The 17,730-nt window shown below is 40.4% G+C and overlaps 1 long non-coding RNA gene across 3 annotated transcripts in view; it reads right to left on the reverse strand.

Annotated features, from left to right (window-relative positions):
* Positions 1-726: 726 nt before the first annotated feature.
* Positions 727-17,730, reverse strand: part of LOC129347324 (uncharacterized) — a 496,469-nt gene continuing 479,465 nt past the window's right edge. For all 3 annotated transcript variants that reach the window (XR_008599364.1, XR_008599366.1, XR_008599365.1), the window contains one exon: positions 727-1,074. This is a non-coding gene — a long non-coding RNA (uncharacterized LOC129347324). The remainder of the gene's footprint in view (positions 1,075-17,730) is intronic.

Genomic DNA, 17,730 nt, shown 5'->3' on the forward strand with positions numbered 1-17,730 from the left:
GAACATTCCACCAAAAATCCTTGGACATGCACCTGAAATGTTGGTTTAACTGAGTATTCCATCCAAAATCCTCAGCGACCTGAGGGGCTGGTTAAAAGGAATATTCCACCTAAAACCTCAAATATAGACCCAAAAGGGTGGTTTAGAAAAAATCCTTCAATGTAGACCAAAAAAGTTAATATGAAGGAATATTCCACCTTAAATGTAGACCTGAGAAGTTGGTTTGGAAAAATATACCATCCTAAACATCCTTACATGTAGAATAAAAGACGGTTTGGAAGAAAATTACACCTAAAATCCTCCAATGTAGACCTAAAAGGTGAGTTTAATGGTATATTCCACCTAAAATTCACTACTGTAGACCTTGGAGGTTGGTCTGATGGTATATTCCACCCAACATCCTTGAACATAAACTTGAAAAGTTTGTTCAAAGGAATATTCCACCTAAAGTCCTTCAATGTAGACCAAAAAAACGTGGACCAGCTCGTCCTCGTAGGGCTCCTCCTGTAGCCTTGAGGGAACCACAGGAACATTCAGTAGCTGTTGGAGTTCTTCCTGTCAGGCTCGTGGTAGAACGGCTCTGAAGTATCTTGTACTTGTCTTATCTGGAACAATCTAACAGCCTAAACTGTTAACAGTGGTGTAAAGAAGCAAACACACAGGCATAGATTAGGACTCAAACTGGATTTATTTTAGAAAACAAATCAGCTCAGAGGCATTTGTTCACACACGTGGCTGAATAGGAGGCCGTCCAATCAGATTCCAGGTCTTCACTCTGTAGGTTGTTTGTTTGGTGAGACTCTTGGACCTCCATCAGCTGACATGGATGTTTGATGGTCTTCTTCTCTAGTGCCAGATGATTCATCCATGAATTCAGCAGCTACAGACTGAAATGAAGCTCATGCTGCCGTGATTGAATTCCTTTTCCAGATCAAATGTTCAGAGCTCACCTTGAATGCAGCCATCTGCTGTCTGATAGTTTTTCTCATTGTAGTCTTCAATAAAGTCTTTTTCCTCATGTCAGGATGTGGTGAGACTCTTTCTCAGTCGCTGCAGACGTCCCTCATTGTGCATCTCCAGAGAAGAAACAGAAAAACTGGTCACTGCTTCAGCATCACAAACGCTCTCCAGCATTGACAGACATTCTCTTACAAGGCTGTGTAAAAAGCCTGTCCTCTGAGCTACTGAGAAATCTTCCTGAACAAAGTTTCTACGTGTAAATCGGCTCAACAAAAACTAAAGCCTCAGTCAGAGATAACAGGTATCGCAAATTATAAATAACTTTCTTTGTTCACTCAGACTTTCTGCTTCAATCTCACATAAAAAGGGGAGTTTAACTCTTCAGGTGACTGAAAATGAATGGCTTGTGCAGTTCTAGATCCAAAAGTAGGATGTTTCAACTCATGTTTTACTACAAATACAAGCAACAATAAATAAATACAATGGCTGGTTGTTAGTTTATTCACTATTAATGTCACTTTATATACTGGATTGAACTTGAGCAGTGGAAGAGAGAAGGAATTTAATGAAATTATGGAGATTCAGAGAGGTAATGTGCAATGTTAAGTTAAGCGCGGTTTAATTCAAAGCAGCTGAATGTTAAACTTCAGTGCAGCTGAACGGGTTTCAGTTAACCTTAAAGTAAAATAACTTTTTAAAAGCTAAAATACACAGCAGAGAAATACAGGTTGAGAAGTTCCTTCTAATAATGAGGACAGCTGCAGCAGCAACTAACACAGGTGTTCAGCGGTAAGTTAGCCACCTGTGTTAATTAGCCCGCTAGCTAACTTAGCCGCTTAGCTAGCTAACGCGTCCGGACCAACTGCTCAAACACGACAAAACACAACTCTTCACAAGTCGCTGACTTAACGTACAACAAAACAACGCTACTGGTTAGAAGTATTTATTTTATTCTTACCGTGTTTTACTCCAAAAACAAAGTCAACAGCAGCCAGAGATGCTACCACACGTGCCGACCATAGATACACATAGACTAGATCCGCTAGCGCGCTGTCTTCTATATTGTCTATGGTCTGACCAATCACTGCTCTCTGGCTCTCAGTCAGTCTGACCAATCACTGCTCTCTGGCTCCGCCCTCTGAGAGTCTTGTTGTCATTTGACGCCACACTTGCTGATGACCACTTCCGGTCTCAGAAAATGAAAAAACGGACCTTTTTTCGTTTCTGTCTCTTACTGATTTTATTTTTTTGTTATTCTAAATATAAAATGAAAATCAAAGCATTTTTAAAATTTCGTATATCACCTTTTGATCATGAAAAAGAAAAACGCCTTGTATTTCAATTTTATTTTTTGTATTTTAAAACGAAAATCAAATAACCACTCATTTTTTGTTTTTCAATCCCCGTTTCAGAACGGAAAATCCAATTGCCAAAATATACACGGACCTTAAACACACACGCACACACCAAAAAAACCCCAGCAGGAAACCCAGAGGGCAGCATGGCAACAGAGAGTAAAGCCAAACAAAAGCAGGGTCAAACTAAATGAAAACACCAAAGGCACACAAATGTAAACTGCCAACACAAAGAAACACACACACACACACAAACAAAAATAAACCAATTAAAACCCCAGTAAGCAATTTAAGAAACGACAGCACACAAAAATAATTCAATCAAATTAGGTTTCAAAGATCTATTCTTGTGTTTTGTACTTTGAAACGACCTGCCAGAGGAGATAAGGCTTGCAGACTCGGTAATTTCTTTAAATCACTTCTTAAAACCCACTTTTACAGACTTGCTTTTATGTGAGGTTTTCTTTTAGCTTTATCTAGTTTAAGTGTTCTATTCTGTATTACGTCCTGTTTATTTTAGATGTTCTTTCTAGTGTTATTTTACTTTTAGCTGCCTGGTTCTTTGGTGTGACGTCATCTCTCTAATTTTTTAATTCTCTGACTTTTTGATTTTTAATTTCTGACTTTATCCCTCAATCTTATTCTTTAATTTTTAAACTGCCTAGTTCCTTTGCTCTTTATGAATGCTAATCTAGCTAATTATCCATTTGATTTAGTATCATTTTTCCTACTCATTTTAATTGAATGCTCTGACTTGTCTCCTATGGCTTGCTTGATTGTCTGTGTTGCATGTTTTAACTGATAAAGCACTTTAAAAAAAAAACATTGAAAATCAAGTCAACAAAGAGACGACACAGAGAGGTTGATGTCGTCTGCTAAAGCCAGTAAGAAGTCATGCTGATGCATTTTGAACTAGTTGGAGGCAAGACAGTGACCTTTGGTTAATGTCAGAAAGAAGAGAGTTACAGTAGTCACGCTTTAGCCCTCGTGTCGTCCTGAGGGTCAAAATTGACCCGTTTTAAAGTCTGAAAATGTGGGAAAAAATATATTTTCACAGTGAAACTTCTGATGTCCACATTTTCAACATTTTTGGGAAATCATTGAACATTTTCTGGTGGAAAAAAAGAAATGTTAAAAATGTTTCTTCAGAAAAAAAATCAACCAAAATCCAGCTGGATTTTGTTTGATTTTTTTTTTTTTTGTGAATGTTCTTAAAGAAAATATTAGAAGTTTTACTGATATATATGTAATCACTTTAGATATTTTTAGGATTTTTTTGGAAGATTTTTACTCATTTTTTGAAAATGTTTACAAGAATTTTCTTGCCAAATTTGGGGTATTTAAAAAAAAAAACTTTTCACGGAAACTTTTAAGGAATTATTGGAATTTTCTTCCTGAAGGTTTTGCAAATCTTCAGAAATTTGGGGATTTTTTTTGCAGAAGTTTTGGATTTTTTTCAGACAAGGAAACAATATTTTTTGGTGCCTGTAAATGAAGACAACAGGAGGGTCAAGGGCTCTGTAGGTAGCTTCCAGAACCAGTGGATGACATTAAAGCACCAGCATCTTAGACCAACACAAACCGGCAACCAGACCGGCTGTGTGCACGAGAGGCAACAACAACAAAACAGTTCAGCTCCATAATAAGTTGTGGTCAACTCAAGTCATGTTTCCTCCCTTTATTTTTCTCTTCTCTGCTCATGTCTGTTCCACTCCATGAGAGTCTGTTTCCACGGTTCATTGGACAGAAGCTGCCCCCCATGTGGAAACAGAAACACAAAGACCAGAACAGACGTGGAGAAGAAGCAGATGAGAGCCTCAAAACAACAACAGAGACTCTCACACTGAGCTGGAATGAAATGAGTGTGCATGAAGTAAGTAATTCACTGTTACAGTCGCTGGTGGCTGTGTGTTTGGAACTGGGATCGATTACAGCTGACTGAAGACTGAGCTCCAGATCCACCTGGTACTCATGAGGAGTTCCAGACCTCCTCCCAGCCCTGGTCCTCCACACCTCCCAACCCGTTGGACTGGTCCACCACCACAACTCCTCCTATAAGACCCCAGCAATCACCACACACGAGTATATCTACAACTAAAATGCTCACTCTTGGCAGTTGGTTTGATGGAACCAGTTCACCCTGGTGCCTCTTTGTGATTTGTTTGTATTCCTGTATGGCCTGGTGGTTCTGTAGCTGCTGAGGAGTGACTACAGACATTTAGAGCTTCTGTTGGCGGCTGCTAATTCGGTGAGGAGCCTCCAGTCTTAGTGGAGACTGTAGCTCCTGCTAGCAGCTGATTGCTGTTATATTAATGCTGAAGTTTTGTTCAAAATCTTGCACATCTCACCTTCAATCGAAACCACGTATTGGACATTTAATCCGCTTTTAATTTCTCTATGCTGGCAACTTTCCAAAGGTTTGTTTAAGGTTGGAGGTTCTGGGTGAACATTGACTGATCAAAGAAACATGTTTACTCCCTGAAGAAGGTTGTTGTTGTTGGAGACATCCAGGCTCACAGAACCATGTTAAAAACACATCAAAAGGAATCAAGGAGAACGCTAACAGGAGACAGATTGAACTCCGTCTCACCTTTGGATCAATCATTGGACAGATTTGAAATCCCTGTTCAACCAATTATCCAACCTGGTTTAGGTTTCATATATTTGCTTGCCATATGGCTTTGTCCACTCTGACTCTGGTGAAGACAGTCTGTTTGCACAATTTAAGGCAGTTTCAGCTGCATTTTGCTGGAAGATAGACAGAAAACCATGTTTCTAGACAGACTGAACTATCAGAGATGTAATGTACATACAATATTCCAGTGTTAACCAGAGATTCTTTGACCTACTTCTGGATTTCTCTCCATCTGGCCCAGCAGCATCATCTTTACCTCATTATTAATGACAGCAGTTATGCAAGTTGGTTTCAAACGTCATTAGTTTTCTGTGCGCTATATGTATGTTGTTCCTCACAATATTATAAACCAATTAGATTCATGCACTCCACTGTCCTTCAATCCATTAGATACACTCTTTAACTGTGTGGATCTCCAGGAATACAATTAATGAAGCCTCATTGTAATATAAGGAATATATACAGAGTGCTTAATTATCAGATAAGGCAGATCATTATCATTGAGTGGAAAGTGTTTCCGCAGGTGCAGATGATAAATCAGTATGTAATTTAGTATCACAGAAGTAGAGAAAGGCTGCAATATGGATTTATAGCATGAAATCATCAACTGTAGGCTTGACAGTTTTCTCCAAAATACACAATAATCCAGTCATTGCAGACAAAGAGTTTTCCAGCTGATGGAAGAAGACTGTTTTCAAGAGTAACCCCAAACATGACCTGGTTCATTGGCCCTGTTCCACCCAGACTGAAACTACCCCAGATGGTCACTGATCCACCCCCATGTTTTACTGTAGGTGCAGACAGTCTGGTTTGTAGCTTCTCCAGGCTTCCTCCTAACCAGTAAGTTGGATGGAGTGGACATCAACTGAAACCTGGATTCATCCCTGAAGAGAACCTTAGTCCAATCATCAACAGTCCAATCCTTGTGATCCCAGCAAAGAGTAACCAGGCTTTCCTCTGCCTTTCCTTGATGAAGGGCTTCTTCCTGCCCTGTGTGACTTCAGACCAGCTTCAACAAGTCGCTTTCCAACTGTCCTTCCTGAACAAATCACATTTCTCCAGTGTTCACTCATTTTTAAGGTCCCTGGAGGTCTGAGGACGATTCCTGACACAGGAACAGATGAGTGACGGTCATCTGGTGGGTAGAAAGATGTTTCCTGACCAGCTAGCAGTTTGGTAGAACCATGTTGGGCTTGTTTTTTCTTGGTGTAATGAACGGCTGTCTTGGAGATCTTCAGGTTTTTTGCTACCTGTCTCTCATTCATGCCAATTTCCAGCAGTGCCAAGATGGCTGCCTTTGTAGCTTCACATAATTCTTTAGTTTTAGGCATTATGTGAGAGCTGCCAACTTCTGAGTTGTGCTACAGTTTGAATGTCAGCAGGAAACCACTCTAGACCTTTGCATGTGCTGCTGATGACATGAAATGTCCTCTTATATACCCTGGAATACAATGAAGCTGAAGCATGTCAGATGGGACATGAAGTATTATGGAATCAGCTGCATTTAAAGTCGTGTTCATTGTATTCTTCAGGTAATATACCTTTAGTTGTACCAGGCATTGAAATTAACATGAAATTGAAGCAAACAAGGATGATCTAATCATTTTTTCCATGACTGTACAGCTGTGTTGGAGTTAGTAGATGAATATTCAGCACACATTTTGCAGAGGTACCAGAGGAGGGCAGTAGAGGACTGCAAAAAGGACCAGTTTAGCCTCTCAGTCTCCAGGGCTAAAAATCATATTTTAAGTCATGTAAGCAATCGTATTATTTATTTTATGTTATTGTTAATTTTCCTAATTTGTCAAATAATCTATGTCAATAACCCACCTAAGAAATGGAATCAGTGGCATTATTATGAAATAAAATAAATCCAAAATGTAAAGAATAGCTTTTGAGGAGCTGAGCTGGATAAACACAGTGACATGATTAAATAGATGTTGTTTGTGTTTGTGTCAGATATTCAGGTGTTTTAGCCCACAGTGGAATGAGCAGCAACATAATCCTGAAACACAACAAGCTCTGTCCAGCCTGTTTCCTTCTCTCTATCACTGCTATAGAACCTTAACTGATAGGATTTAGATGCCATCCAGTTGTTGTGTAACACTCGGGCAGTCGTGTTCAGCAACACACTGCTGCACGCTATCATTCACCGCTTTTCCTGAGCTGTATCAAAAAAAGAAACAAAAAACCCAGGCAGGCTCCATCCACAGAGCAGTGCAGGTCTGCATAATGATGCACCGCTGACAAGAGGCTGCAGTTTGGTTCACGCTGTGATGTGTTCCTGAATCAGAAAAATGTTAATTTACTTCTGACTCTGCTGCTCTTCAGTACTTTGTCAGAAAGTTGGACTCTACAGGACAGTTGGTGTATTTTGCTGTGAGCGACCCGGCAGCCATCATCGCAGGTGTCCGCTCTGCAGGGCCTTCTTCTGGTTTTCATTATTTTAGCTGCTCTGTGGCTCCTACACAATGATTGATTGGTTCTTCCTGTCCTACATTAGGTTTCTGCTCAAAGGCTTTCAGGTTGGACTTGTTGGCAGCTGGTGTCCCCAGATACTCGTTGACTGAGCACAATGAGCTGTTCATGGAGCTGCAGTTGAATGGAATATGTATAGAACACAGCAGGTTCAACATGCTAATGATCTCTCATGACGGCTGTTCATGTGGAAAAAACAAATATTATAAACACATATTGCAATGTGAGTATCGCTTATCAGATTATTTGCTCTATTCTTTCCACCAAACATTCCTGCTTCTTCGTAGACTTCTTGGCTTACCTTTTTTTATTCCTCCTATCAATATATTCCCTTTGTGTAATAAAATGAATGAATGGTCCATTGTATGTGCTGCTTTATGGGGACATATTTCTTGCTCTCACAGGTACTTACCTGCCTTCTCCACAGTCAAGAGAGTATTACATCCGTTACATAAGTAGTACACTCTAAAAAATCATGTTTTGGCTCAATTACATTCAGTTTGAGATACGACAACGTTTAGTAAAATCATGTTCAACCAACCAATCACACTGAGTTTGTAGGATTAGCTTTAAAGGTGTTTTTAATACCAGTCTTAACCATCTCAAATGGTCCAGACGTATGAGAACAGAAGACTGGATCTGGACTCCTAAACCCAAGGTGAAGGAAAAATAGATTTTGGAGTCAGTTTTATGAAGTTAACTCAACATGAATTTACTTTTAAATGTGCAGAAATGTGAGTTTAACCCTCCAGTTGTCTTCATTTACAGGCACCAAAAATATTCTTTCCTTGTCTGAAAAAAATCCAAAAATTCAGCAAAAAAATTCCCCAACTTTCAGAAAATTTGCAAAACCTTCAGGAAAAAAATTCCAATAATTCCTTAAAAGTTTCCCTTAAAAGTTTCTTTTTTTTTTTAAAGCCCCCAAATTTGGCAAGAAAATTCTACTTCCAAAAAAATCCTAAAAATATCTAAAGTGATTACATATATATCAGTAAAACTTCTAATATTTTCTTTAAGAACATTCACATAAAAATCAACCAAAATCCAACGAATTATGATACAAAAACTCCCACAATTATATATTGACCCAGCCACGACTTATTTGTCCATTATTCCCTGTAATTACATTTTACTGTGTTTTTTTTGTTCATAATAAAGCACTGAGCAACACACACTGTGCATTTTAAATGTGTCATGGCTAACTTATCCCCCTGACTGCAGGCCAGAGGACAGCCGCCTCCTCCAAGGCCTCTCTTTACTCAGCTAACATCAGGCGGTGCTGCTCTGTTCCCTGCTCATCTCCTCAGCCCTTCATGCAGATGGATAGCCACTAGTTTCGGCATGAAGGTCACTGCTTTTTAAACTCGTCCCTGCACTAATGTAAAAACTTGAACTGCATAACAGTTTTGTCTGCATACCGCATTGCTATGCTGAAGCTTGTGATCAGTGCCAATAGGTCACAGCAGATAATTAAAGTGAGAATGTGAGGGAAATTCAATACACTCTATTACACAACTGAGGGAGTCTCGGGCTCAGGGGAGACCTTGGTATTCATAGACTGGATATAGAGCTTTCCAGAAGCACTGAGTAGCTCTACGTCGCGCTGAAAACACAAGTCGTAAACAGAACCACTGTTGACTCCACTGGTGTCTCGTTACAGATGTGTAAAATGGTCACACAGCTGAGTGGAGGCAAGAAGAAGCTCGTAAATGTGTTCAAAACTGCTGATCGTGAACATTTTTCATAGTATGTATTTTGTCTTGTCATAGCAGGAAGGAGGAAGTGCATGCATGACTGACAACAGGTGACTGAATTGTGTTTGGGGCTGCACAGTGGCTCGCTGGATAGCAGCTAGAAGATCCACGGTTAGCGTCCCGGCCTTCCTGGGATCTTTGTACATGGAGTTTACATGTTCTCCCTGTGTATGGTGGGTTTTCTCTGGCTTCCTCCCGCAGTCCAAAAACATGCTGAGGTTAATTGGTCACTCTAAATTGTCCATAGGTGTGAATGTGATTGTTTGTCTCTATGTGTAGCTCTGTGATAGACTGTTACCTGTCCAGGTGTCCCCTGCCTTCACCCTCAATCAGCTGGGACAGACTCCAAACCCCCCCTGACCCTAATGAGGAGTAAGCGGTGTATGATGGCTGGATGGATGAATTATGTTTGGACTCACCTATGAACCCTCCTGTTATGTTGTGGGTCAAATGGACCCATTTTAAAGTGAAAAAACATTTTTAAAAATGGTGATTTTGTCAGTATGAAACTTCTTCTGCTTGGCTTAATGAGTGTAACAAACATATAAAATGATTAATTTCATACCTTTCTGATTACAAATCAGTGCTTAAATAAAGTTTACTTTCAAATCAAATCCTCATGACTCATTTGTCTTGACTTTAAGTCAGAAGAGGCTCGTGTTCAAAAATTCAAAATGTAGAATAATTTAGATAAAAAAAACTGCTGTCATAAAACTATTGTATTTTATATGTAAGTCATTCCAATGTACATCCAAAAAGTTTTAACATGCATTTTTAATGAAAAATGAATAAATTATCCTCATTGAACTGTGATCTGTAAGAGGCAAAGAACTCCACTGCACTAAATATTAATTAAAATGGTTTGTAATGGAGTTACCAATGAGATATAAACAATGTTTCCTGGGATTGTATGGCTAGTTTCTGACACTTCTAGATAATAAAACATGTCCCTGGAACATCATTGCTGTTCCAGAGAAGTGAACATTAAAACCAGCTGCTGTTTACGTAGGTGAGCTAGCTCCAGGGTGCTAGCATCGTCCATTTATCTTATCTTCACATCCAATTACTTCAGGATGGAGTCAGATGTGATCAGTTGGAAAAGATTTTAGGAGATGTCATCTTACCTTAATATGAAAAGTAATACAGCATGAAATAAGGTGACACGGTGGTGCAGTAGAAGCAAGAAGGTTCTGGGTACGAGTCTGTTCGAGCCTTTTTGTGTGGATTCCAAGGGTCGGTTCCACTCCAAAGAAATGCATGGCTGGTTCAATGGTGATTCTAACTCTTCATGTTAGGCCTGTGATGGGCTGGCCACCTGTTCAGGGTGTATCCTGCTTCTTGCCCAGTGTTCTCTCCAGAGAAAACAAGTATATCACCTTTGCAGGATGAGATATTTTATTGACTTAAAAGCTGCTAACACTCAACAAAAGGCCCCCCATTCCCACTAGAACCTGTGAAGTTCATCACACCCCACTGTGCTCGCTGAAAGCAGTGAATCTTGAATACGGAGTGAAGAGAAGACCATGCAGTGAATGAAATTAAAAGGTTAATGGGAACTTTATGGAAATCCTCTGAATGGAAATCCTCCCAAAATGGAACAGTTTCATGCCACTGCAATCCATTAACGCATCTTATGGCTCTGTTGTTTGGATATGTTGCTCAAAAGCGAACAAATTTTGACCTGAACATACGGATAAGAGTATCCAAAGAGACTCAAGAAAAATGGCAGAACCAGGCATGTCAGCAAGACACAGAAAACAATGTGTTTACCCGGTTATGATAATAGCAAGGGGCAACTGCCATGACTGTAGAGGGCTGGGGTGGATGGATGGGTCAACAAAACATCTGACTCCCCACTAACACATGGAGCCCCATATTTGCTGCCTGGCAACGTGTCCTGGTTGCAACTTACCTCTTACCTTGTGTCAACTCGGATAGACTCCGGCTCAGCCCTCTTCAGGATAGACTGGATACAGCTTTAAGGATGGATGGGAAATATGAAATTCCAGCTCAGAGCTCTTCATCCTTATATGCTTTCAAGTATCCATTTCTAGAGTCTACAGTGTGCTCAAAAGATAACTGGAGATCTAACAATAGACAATGGCAACTGGTATGTACACGCTTGTGAACTTCTACACTGTTTACCTGCACAGCAGCAGAAATGGAAGCATTTTCTGTGCATTAATGAGTCCTCTTTGACTTTACTCCTGTTTTATCTCAGTTTGATTGAGGTTGTTGGAGGCGTCTCACAGTCAGTTTGTTCAGTTTTGCTCCAGCAAGATCAAGGGCGTCTCTGTTCTCATTCTCTGTCCTGTGTCTCACTTTTAAATTCTGTGGCTCACTTTACATCAACTTGTACATCCTCTCTGCTCTGCTCTTCCTCATAGTGGCAGAACAATAACTAAGAATAACTAAGAATAATAACTAAACTACTGAGGTGGAAGCTGAAAGCAATACTTTTAAAATTCACTATGTACACTACTGTTCAAAAGTTTGAGGTCACTTAGAAATGTCCTTATTTTTGAAAGAAAAGCATTTTGTTTCAATGAAGATAACATTAAACAAATGACAAATCCAGTCTAGACATTGTTAATGTGGTAAATGACTATTCTAGCTGGAAACGGCCCCAAACTTTTGAATGGTAGTGTACTTCCTGAGGCACTGTGTGCCAACATGACATACATTTCATACTTTGCAAGTAGTCTGGGTCTATTTTTGCAACACTAGTCCACAAATGTTCTGCTAGAGTACAGTCTCTCATGCCCACGTCTGTCGCTTTGTCACACCAGGCTGCAACAATGAAGGTGCTCAAACTCTGGGTGGAGTAGAAATGAACACCCTTCCTCTATGCTTGTGTGGGCAAGAGCTGGATTGAGTCTGACCTGTAGTGGAATGTGACAGCAGAGGGCTGCCAGAGCTCAGTCTGACAAGTCTGCCAGATGATTCTCTCACCATGCAGGCTTGAAGCAGCTCCTCCTGCAGATCCATTCCTGAGCTGCGCTGCTGTGCATCAGCTCGCAGCCAAGAGTCTTGACAGCATCACTTCTCCACGGTGCAGCGACTCTGGGAACACTAGTACTTTGGGTTTGTGGGCACACACAATTACATGTGCACACAGTTTAACAGAAAACTCCACAGGTCAGTTTTTCCACATAGGCTACTGGTTTTACATTTTCACTTACTGTGGTGCTCAGAGTTTGTGAAGTTGACATCTGTCTGCCAAAGGACAGAAAGTGATGATAGATGTTCGTTTTTTGAACAGCTGCAGAGATTTCTATTGTAATCAATCTACCACAGTTACATATATATTATATACACACTTCCCTCCATATGTCAGCCGGAACACTTTAAAAGTCTTTTCCTTCTGTATGCCTCTTTTATTGTTGTGTCTGTTTGTTTTCCTGAATCCCCCACCCCTAGTGAAACCTCATTATGGTTTTGTTGTTGGTTCTATCTCGATGTTCATCACATAATGTGAGGATTATGGCTCATTTTTTATGAAAAGCACAGAGGATTAAAGTAAAACACATCCTGTCTCATACATGAATTGTATATTTTGTGATCGTAGTTGAAACACAGCACGGAAATACAGTCTAATAGTTGGGATTACGCTGCAGTTTCTCAAACTTTAAGCAGTTGCAGTGCGATGCCCTCAGGAGACAGAAATCTTTCACTGTGCTGCCAATCAAGATCAGGTCAGGCTGGGATGTATTAATTAAATACATTAAATGTGGACTTTTGGAAAAGCAGTAAACTTCTAATTGAACAGTTCTTTCTAAACTATTATCTGTGTGACGCTTATTATGCTGACAGTGTGACTGCTCTAACAATTAGTTCTCAGGTCAAATTGGATCTGCTGGACAAACTGTTGAAAATGAGCCCTCCTGCTGCTGCATTTGCTGCAGGGAGCAGGTTCTCTTCTGGTGGCCGCCGAGCCACACCAGTTAATTAACACCACTCAAGTGTGTCAAGAGGTGGGAAGAAAAATTGCTGCTCTTAGTGGTGTCACACCCTGGCCTGCAAGGCTTGACAAAAGGGGAATGCAGAGGGAATAACAATGAACTCATTTTGAACTAACATGATAATAACTTATGAGAACTCTTAATACATATTGAGAAACATAATAACCTATTACAAGAAAACACATTGTGTTTATGCATGTAATCTTGGGAGACAGAATAGGAAACACATCTGTAGACAGAATACTAAACAACTGAGCAATAGAGCCATTAGAGAGGAAAAGACAGCTGTTGCTTTTTAACTTAGTTTTTAAAAGGTGCAATATGTGAGATTTTGGATTTAAATATAGCATTAACAGCAACAAACAACTATCTGTTTTGTGAATATATAATGGAATAATGGCTTCCTTAGAGGAGACAGAAGTCCCAGGATCACGTCTGCTTTTTGCAGATGATGTGGTTCTGTTGGCTTCCTCAAACCTTCAGCAGCACTGGAGCATTTTGCAGCTGAGTGTGTAACGGTAGGGATGCGGATCAGCACCTCCAAGTCCGAAGCCATGGTTCTCTGCCGGAGACCAGTGGATTGCTCCCTCCGGGTTTGCAGGGAGTTCCTTCCCCAAGTGAAGGAGTTCAAGTATCTCAGGATCTTGTTCACGAGTGATGGGAAAATGGAGTGAGAGTTGGACAGGAGATTGGTGTAGCGCCAGCAGCAATGTGGGCGTTGTATCGAACCGTCGTGGTGAAGAGGGAGCTGAGCTGTAAGGAGAAGCTCTTAACTTACCAGTCCATCTACAATCCAACCCTCACCTATGGTCATGAGCTCCAGGTAGTGACTGAAAGAACGGGATCACGGGTACAAGTGGCCGACATTCGGAGGGAGCTCGGAGTAGAGCTGCTGCTCCTTCACATCGAGAGAAGCCAGTTGAGATGGTTTGGACATCTGATTCGGATGCCTCCGGAGAGTCTTCCTTTGGAGGTTTTCCGAACACGTCCACCTGGGAGGAGACCCCAGGGTAGACCCAGAACTCACTGAAGGGATTATATATCTCATCTGGCCTGGGAACACCTCTGGATCCCCCAGGAAGAGCTGGAAAGCATCGCTAGGGGGAGGGAGGTTTGGAATGACCTGCTTCATCTGCTGCCTCCGTGACCCAGCCTCAGATAAGTGGAAGAAAATGGATGGATGAAGATCTAATTTTTTCAGAAATCCTGTGCAATGTGTGCTCAGCAGACCTCATGAATTACTGATCTGGTGCTACAGCCCAATTTCCAGGTATATCCTGTAGAACTTGACCTCTGTGTTCGAGCAATGCGCTTGCACACAGGCAGACGGTTAGCATGAATTAGCACTTTAGCTTTAAGTTGTCACCATCATAATTTTCTTATGCAATCTGTTTAAGCTCGTCTTGTCATTTTCCACCAACAGTTGAATTTGATCACTAATTTAACAGCATCTGAACATTTTTGCATCAGGTGACATTACTTCTCTGATGTGTTTCCCAGAGGAAAAAAAAAGCGGGTATATATAATCCTCTGCCAGCAAATCTGTTCATAAAGCAGACTTGGACTTAGTGTGTGGTGTGATTGACATGATGAGGTTTGCATTTCTGACCATTCCAAGAGACAACGTGTTTAAGAACATCAGAGAGATGGAATGAATGCAGGAACCAGTTGGTGTCTGCAAGCTGTCATGTTACCTTCATCTGCCTTTGAGCTCGGCATCCTTTTCAATGACACTGAAGTAATTACACGCTCAGCCCACGCAGCCACAAGACTCGAAATAATCCGTCTCGGTACAGATTCATGGAACCGCAGTTAGCCAACAAAGTCGTTCTTTAATTTTTCTACAAAAATATTTTACATTAGAAAACACAGCTTGAAATATACACAGTCCACTTGGTTTGCAGCAACCATGGAACATCTCAACTGAAATATATCTGTGTCTATATTTAAATTGTAGGTAAATATATCAGCAACAATAAATCCGGTTGCCATCTCGTGAGGTCTGTGAAGGACGCCACCAGGATGAGCTTGAATCGACGTAGGAAATGCTCTGTGAGTTGTTCAAAGCAATATGGACTCACAATCTATCCATATTTATTACAAAAAAAGAAATACCACAAACCAATACTACCTCTGATAATGGTAGGGAATGCTTCTGATGAAAATTATGAATTTGTGTAGATACGTGTGCATCATTTCCTCAAAGAGCGTATAGGTAAAGGATATAAGCGAGGATAACAGTGTTGAGCAACTGTGAGAGTCTCGGATTTGAACTTTCTGTCTTACAGGACTAACATTCATTCGTCTTACTTCCTGAATCCCAAAGTGCCCTTTTCTTCATGTCACTATTCTGGGTGGGATTCACCTGTCTTCCTGTTTACAACACCGGAGGCCATTCATCTACCTGTCGACATCCAGCACGCCAATTCATGAGTCTTCCTGTCAGGATCCCACGAGGCCATTCACCTGGAAACCTAGCTATCTATCTACGCTACATCTCAGGGTATGTTTCACCTGTCTGCCTCGGTACATGATAGAGTGTCAATCACCTGTCTACCTATAGTATCTACGTACATCCCAGGATGCCATTATTTGCCCTGGCTTGGTCTTCCTAGCAGTAAAAACCTCTAGAATTGGTGGCTCCAAACACCATAAATGTAACCGGCCTAAACCTCAACACGAACACTTGACTGGTAGAGAATAACAGGAGCCTGACAGGACGTTTTGCTTGCCAGACACTATTTATAAAGCAATAGTTTGATATTTTGGGATATATGCTTCTTCATCTTCTTCTTGCTGAGAGTTAGGTGAGGAGACTGATGCTCATATATTTCTGGCTCTGCCTAAAGGTCACAAAATTTGACTAATGACACACAGAAATGTGCCGTTTTTACACGTTTACAGGATTTATGTGGATTAAGGCCTCTACACACTGTGTGATTTTCGGCCGTCCCAGATGAAAGATAACAATCGTGAGAGAATTGTGGTGATATCTTTGGTCTTGGCTCTAAATCGGTGGTCCTACGTCGCACTGAGAGGCAGGCTCAAGGAAAAGTATGTGGGATTTAAACAAAGAAGACAGCCTAGTAGAGTTATGTCAGCAGAAGCCTTTTTGATGTGTCCTCTAGCTTGGACCACAACCAGACAAAAAAGGACGAAACATGAAAGGATATAGCTGTGGAACTGCAGCTCCCAGGTTAGTAAGCTAACGTTAGCAGCTAGCGAACACACACACACACACACACACACACACACAGCGTTGTAAATAGTGGCCACAGCACTTAGTTTATGTTATTAAATAATGTGACTCTATCTTGTGCTGTACAGTTGGAGAAGAGATTTTCATGGATGGACGGCACACGCTTATGACGTTTTACTCACGTACATCATAGGCTGAGATTCAGCTGCGTTTTCATCGTGCAATCTGCACAAAGCAAACTTCACATGGTGCCCAGAGATTATTAGATTCAGGTCGTCCAGTGTAGCAAACTGCGAACTTCTAAGATTGTTAAAACTGAACAGTGTGTACAGGCCTTTAACCCTCGTGTCGTCCTGGGGGTCAAATTGACCGGTTTTAAAGTTTGAAAATGTGGAGAAAAAAAAAAATTTTCACAGTGAAACTTCTGATGTCCACATTTTCAACATTTTTGGGAAATCTTTGAACATTTTTTGGTGGAAAAAAAGAAATGTTAAAAATGTTTCTTAAGAACATTCACAAAAAAAATCAACCAAAATCCAGCAAAATTTGCTGGATTTTGGTTGATTTTTTAAGAAAATATTACAAGTTTTACTGATATATATGGAATCACTTTGGATATTTTTAGGATTCTTTTGGATGATTTTTACTCATTTTTTTGAAAATACTTATAAGAACTTTCTTGCCAAATTTGGGGGATTTTTTTTTAAATAAAACTTTTAAGGGAAACTTTGAAGGAATTATTGGAATTTTCTTCCTGAAGGTTTTGCAAATTTTCAGAAATTTGGGGAATTTTTTTGCTGAATTTTTGGATTTTTTTCAGGCAAGGAAACAATATTTTTTGGTGCCCATAAATGAGGACAACAGGAGGGTTAAGGAAACAAGAAAAAAGTGAGAAGACGAGTACAGTGCTTTGGAGGTTGATGGTAGGAGGACGTTGTTATTTTGACTGGCTAGCTGTTTACCTCCTTTTTTCCTGTCAAAGCAAAGCTAACCAACTGCTAGCTGAAGCCAAATATTTCCCGGGCTCACATGAGAGCGCTATCAGAACAACATATTTCCCAAAATGTCTGTTATTACTAAAGTGTCATTTTCAGAATGTTACACATTTTTTTTAATCTCCTTACATCCAAGGATGCCATTCATTATTGCTGTAAACTTCTTGTACAGGTAAAAGTACGTACTACTAAAGTACTACTTTTGAGTCAGTTCCACTAAATTATCCGTCCAAGCAAAAGATAAAGCCACTTAAAGAAAGGCGCGATATAACTTGTGGATCTGTATAACTCAACTCGTAAAGCACGACACTATCTCTCAGTGGACCGATGCCTACCAGGTGTAGTTTGATAATAGAATAATGGCATGTTCTACCATACTGCAAGGCGCTTAA

The sequence above is a fragment of the Amphiprion ocellaris genome, chromosome 17 (genome assembly GCF_022539595.1).
Source record: "Amphiprion ocellaris isolate individual 3 ecotype Okinawa chromosome 17, ASM2253959v1, whole genome shotgun sequence".
NCBI lineage: Eukaryota > Metazoa > Chordata > Actinopteri > Pomacentridae > Amphiprion > Amphiprion ocellaris.